This window comes from Chenopodium album, chromosome 20 (genome assembly GCF_948465745.1).
Source record: "Chenopodium album chromosome 20, dcCheAlbu1.1, whole genome shotgun sequence".
Classification (NCBI taxonomy): Eukaryota; Viridiplantae; Streptophyta; class Magnoliopsida; order Caryophyllales; family Amaranthaceae; genus Chenopodium; species Chenopodium album.
This window is the reverse complement of record NC_137853.1, coordinates 18,223,151-18,229,150: the sequence shown is the minus strand read 5'-3', so window position 1 is coordinate 18,229,150 and position 6,000 is coordinate 18,223,151.

Genomic DNA, 6,000 nt, shown 5'->3' with positions numbered 1-6,000 from the left:
CTATTCATTAATCAAAGCCAGCTCTAGGGGCTGCTTGGTTCATACTCAAAGAGGCTGCAAACGGCTGCTTTGTTCTTCATCAAAGCCGGCTGCGTGGCTGCTATGTTCATCATTGCTCAAGCCTATTTGGTTACATGAGCCTACAATTATATTGGGATGTCATCAAAATTATCAATAAAATGCTTTGCATAATTGATAGTATCAAGCGGTTGCTTTTGACAGCTAGCTTGTTCATTAATTCACAAAAACTTATTCTACTACTATTTCATTAACTAGTGGAACAAGCTTGTCTATTATTTTATTCATCTTCCTTTTGCAACAGAGCAGATGGTATTAGGATGGATGATGGGAAAGCCGCATGTACAAGCTAGAATTATTTTTCATCTTCCATCTATAAGCTGCATTCTCAATAATTTACGAGATTCGTCTGTATATGGGTCGAAGCCTTGCCGCATGTATAAATAACTATTAAAGCGGCAGACAACACTTGATCATTGTTCATCAACTAAGCCCGGATGAGGGGCTGCTTCTTGCCTCACCCAAGCCCGGCTGCACTCAAACGGCTCTAAAGCCAATGTGGATGCGTTCTCTTATGTGAGCAGGGGCTACTATGTTCATCATTATTATGCAAAATAACCGCATGTGTAATCAGTGATCAAAATATTCTTCAAGCTTAGTTGCTTGACATCTCAAAGCCAACCAAGCTTCAAGAACTTGTGTTCAAGCGTGTATAAGCTAGCACAGGCGGCAAATTAATTTCAAGGCAAGCGGCATAAAATGACAAATGCCATATGGCACTACAATAAGGAGCTTGCGATATCTCCGGCTCCGATTCTTAAGCTTTCAAAGCAATTCAAAGCCGCACCAAGCATTTGAATATTGGAGGTAACCATATGATACAATTTTATTCCCTCCAATAATATTAATGCATTAAGATAGTAATGATAGTCTTCATTATTATTGTTATTATTATAATTGTTATTATTGATTCATTGATTGAATTTCAATATAATCTGACGGACCGTCCAAACTCCTATAATAAACTAAGTTTGAAACTTAGTAGCTAAATTAACGTCCAAGTGACGTGAGACCAATGGCCGGATAATAAACTAAGTTTGAAACTTAGTAGCTAAATTAACGTCCTAGAGACGTGAGGCCAAGAGCCGGATAATAAACTAAGTTTGAAACTTAGTAGCTAAATTAACGTCCTAGAGATGTGAGGCCAAGGGCCGGATAATAAACTAAGTTTGAAACTTAGTATCAAATTCAACGTCCAAGTGACATGCGGCCAATGGCCAGATAATTAAGCTAAGCACAAAACCGCTTAGTGGCTATACAGCCGGTCTCAACCTAGACCAGAGGCCAATGGCCGGATGGCTGCTTTTTTCACAAATTCGTCTGTCCCAACATGGACAAAGGCGTCCGGCGACACCCCTCCGGGTGCAATCGTCGTAGAGAGAAGCCAACCTGCTTACTCTACGTACCAATGCAGGCGGCCACAATTGGACGGCTGAATCAGCCATCCATAGCCGTCTGACCTGAGCAATCTAAGGAACGACCAAGTTTCGACAACCGGATGTCCAAAAGACATCAGCCGGTGACCGACCGATGTTCTAACTTAGATTACCTTTTGAAATTACACAAGTCCTCCCAATGGGGTAAAAGGACATATAATTGGATTACAAACAACCCAGGCGGCCATTTGCCTCCTGCCCCCAGGCGGCATTCGCTTCCTGCCCTATGAAAAGTCAGGCGGCCATTTGCCTCCTGCCCTATGAAAAGTCAGGCGGCCATTTGCCTCCTGCCCTGTGAAAAGTCAGGCGGCCATTTGCCTCCTGCCCCCAGGCGGCATTCGCCTCCTGCCCTGTGAAAAGTCAGGCGGCCATTTGCCTCCTGCCCTGTGAAAAGTCAGGCGGCCATTTGCCTCCTACCCCCAGGCGGCATTCGCCTCCTGCCCTGTGAAGAGTCAGGCGGCCATTTGCCTCCTGCCCCCAGGAGGCCATTTGCCTCTTGCCTTATGGGATGTCAAACGTCTCAAAAATATTCTAAGTCACCCAAAGGTCATATCACCACCATAGTGGGGCTAAAAGAAATAAAAGTCGTCATCTGTCTAGTTCAGGCGGCAATCATTATTATGATTGATTAACTTAGAAAATATCATACCCTTTAAGGTATCAAATTTTCCAAGTTAATCAAATCTCTCTTTTGTTGAACTAGACATATGCCGCCCATAGAGCTTTTGAACAAGCGGATAATAAAGCCTTGATTTCAAAAGGAGTAACTCCTCTAAAAAGAGAAATTACCCCTTTCGAGGGGCTAATGTTTGGGGTAAAAATACCCCCTATATGTGGACCAATGCCACCTCGACACCTGTCTGCAAGCTCAATGAGCCAATTAGAGCATGACACGTGTCACTCAATGATAGAAGGGTGAAAATGGGCTCAAAGCCCACAACCCTAGAAACCGTAAAATGAAGGGAAAGCCAATCTACTTAGGTTAAATAACCTAAGAGGCACATATCCCAATGCTCTATAAATACTGATCTTTACATCAGTTTCAAGGGATCGAATTCTCTCTCCAAGGGAAATGCCCCCCACAATTACTCTCCCTTCTCTCTACTTTCTCTCTCTCTAAAATACATTATTTCGATCACTGACTTGATCGTCGGAGGCGGACCTCCGGCCCCCCGGGGTCCGTTGTTTTGCAGGTGTCCGGGCCGTTCGAGTGTTGCATTGCGGATCTGTCTCCCGAGGGACGTACACACCCTCCATTCGGGTACGTACAAAAAACCCCAAAACAGTTGTAATCTTTTGGACATATTTAAAAACCTCGGTCATCCATTACCACATTAATCTAAGCTTATTAACTATCTAATGATTTTAAACATTTTTCTCTCAAATATTAATTTAGCTAACAACTATATATTACATTGGATTACTATTTGTGATTTGCTATAAAATTAAGGATGCTAGATTAATATAGCTAATAATATGATTGCTCCATTATGTTTATTATACAAATAATATAGCTGTAATTTTGTTAATAATATTTGCTGGAAATCATCAGAACCACTAGCTAGAAACCTTCTGAACTATATTATGCATGTCTAATTTCATGTACTTCTAAAGAACTTGATTTAGTTTTGTTTTGTTATAAAAAAGAAAGATCAGTAGTATAAAAGTCATTATTTGGGTTTGCATTGATTTAATTTGTGCAAAGTTTAGTTAAAGCAAGCAAGAGTGGTGCTTAGTAAGAAACCAACTCTTCACCTAAATATTAGTTATAGTGATAAAAATAGTGGTAATGCTACATTGCAGCACATGGTGAGCCAAGGAATGTGCAATGTGGTTGACTCATTTGTTCAGATAGCTAAATGTTCTGCATTCTCAATTTTGGTAAAGTTTACACCATTATAATGGAGCAAAGAAAAATAAAACATCATATATATATATTACAATTCCATACTATAATTCATACTAATTACTGCATGACTTACAATTTGAACCAACAAAAAACAGCAACTACTATTAACTTTAGACCTAGGCTTTCAAACAGATTAAGCCACCAAAAACAAGCAACTACAATTAGAATAAACTTCATTGAAAATGAGCTACATTAAAGGCATACATATCAGAGAATTCTGCTGAATCGGCCGACTGATAGCCTTCAGGAACACTAAGACCATCATCACCAGAATAATCAGAATCATTCGAACTGTCACCTTAATCTTCTTCATTCTCTTCATCATCATCCACAGGATTCTGTTCATTCTCTTCCTCTTCCTCATCCTCGTCCTCTTCATGTTCTGATTCTTCCTCCTCCTCTTCAGCTTCTGAATTATCCTCCTCCTCTACCTCAGCTGCTACATCTTCCTCCCCCACCTCAGCTTCAACATGTTCTTCTTCCTCAGCCTGATCAAGCTCCATTTGAACAACCTCCTCACCACGTTCTTCCTCTCCCATCATAGTAGCAGCAACAGGAGCATCAACTGCTGCTTCTTCTTCGATTATCCTCCTTGTATTTTCTATTTGAGCTTCCAAATGTACCATTGCAACTCGAACCCTAAATAAATCCCTCTCCAATTCATCCTTGCGAGCTTGTAAATTCCACATCCTCTCACACAAAGAAGCCAACTCTTGGCTACGAGAATTGCCAGCAAAAGGGCAGTTGGTTGATGCTTGTGAAGAAGATGAAGAGGCACCATTATTGTTTGCCATTCTTTTGAACCAGTGAAATTCAGAGCAAAAAAAAAAAAGGAGAGAGAAGAAGCACAAGAATCTTACAGGAATGAAAAGACAAGAGATAGAAAGATTGTCTTTTATAAACTGGATATTAATTGTGCAAGGATATAAAGGCCTGTTTTAGCTCTACCTGAGAAAGTTACAAAGTACTTATAACAATAATAAAAGTCCTTTTCTAAAAACAACCTTTTTTATAGTTCAAACAAAATTTTTATTCTATTGTATTTTCAATGTACATGCCATTTATAGAATGATCATAAAATATTTTTTTGATTGAAAAATTTACTGTAGTATTTTTATTTTCCTTTTTTGTTTTGACAGACCTTAAAAATTTGACTTTAGTCTCCTTTTTCTTTTCCTGTTTTTTTTTTTTATAGACCTTAAAGTTTTGACTTTAGTCTCCTTTTTCTTTGTTTTCTTTTTTTTCGTATATATATATATATATAATATATATATATATATATATATATATCCAAACCAAGATAGTAGTATCATGATTTTGCCCAGACGACTTTTCCCATCAAAACAAGTGAAGCAATTATGAATATATAAACATCACAAACTCACTCAATGCAAATTCACATACAATATTATCATGTTGTTGAAATTTATTCAATTGCTCTATTTGAATTTAATACCTTAATTCCCTAATAACTGTAAACTTTAATATTATTGTTACATTGATCGCTTAGATGGACTAATGAGGAATGTCTTTATTTAATCACCCGTAGTCGATCGTAGCTATTGAATGAATTGCAATAACGGACCGATCAATGAGAGGTTAATTTTGTAAATAAACTTTGATATTTATTGTTATATTGAACGCTTACATGGACTACTAAGAAATGTCTTCATTTAATCACCCATAGTCGATCTTAGCTATTGAATAAATTGCAAGAGAGAGATGAAAAGTGTTTACATAGGAAATAACAATTATATTTTTCTTTTCAAAATATCAAATAAAAAGCAACAAGTACAAAACCTTTTAATTTCCATTTTTACCTTTTTACTTTTACAAGTAATAATAAATAATCAGTGGGATTGCTTAATTACTGATTCTTTTGTCACTAATTTGTAATATGTTATAATGTGGGTTCCAACTCCACGAGATATCATTTTCTATGTGCATATTTTTTTTAAGTAAACGTGCATATTTTTGTATTTATATGTGCATATTTTCTATAAATCAATGTGCATGAATTTCAAAAAGAATATGCATAAATTTTTAAGTGAATGTGCATAATTATAAAGTTGATGATGCATATATTTAAACTAATTAATACTCATTAATCTATACATTGTGTTTGGCGGAAGCATTACTAGTATATATATTTCACTTCTAAGGTTCTAATTCCACCTGGATTTTCACCTTTGTTGTTGGAGAAGAGAGAGAAAACTTAAGGAAATTAAACCCCTTTGTTATTATAGAGAGAGATTAAATATTGGTGAGCAAATCAATTATGAAATCAAAATTAAGAATGTTGATGGTAGTATAATGTTCTTAAGTGTCATATATCTTCACACTTTCTGTTTTTGGGTATTACAGACTATTCTACACAATTTCTTATAATCACTTTTCTTAATTTCTCTCAATCCCTCTAATTTCTAACACAACACTCTATCTTACATTAGCTACTATCCTTAAACTTTATGCCAATTGGGACTAAAGGAGCACTAAAAAGATAAATAATAAAACCAAAATAAGTTTATCAAAAGTAAAAAAGAATACTACCTTTACCCAAAGGAAAAAAAAAAAAAT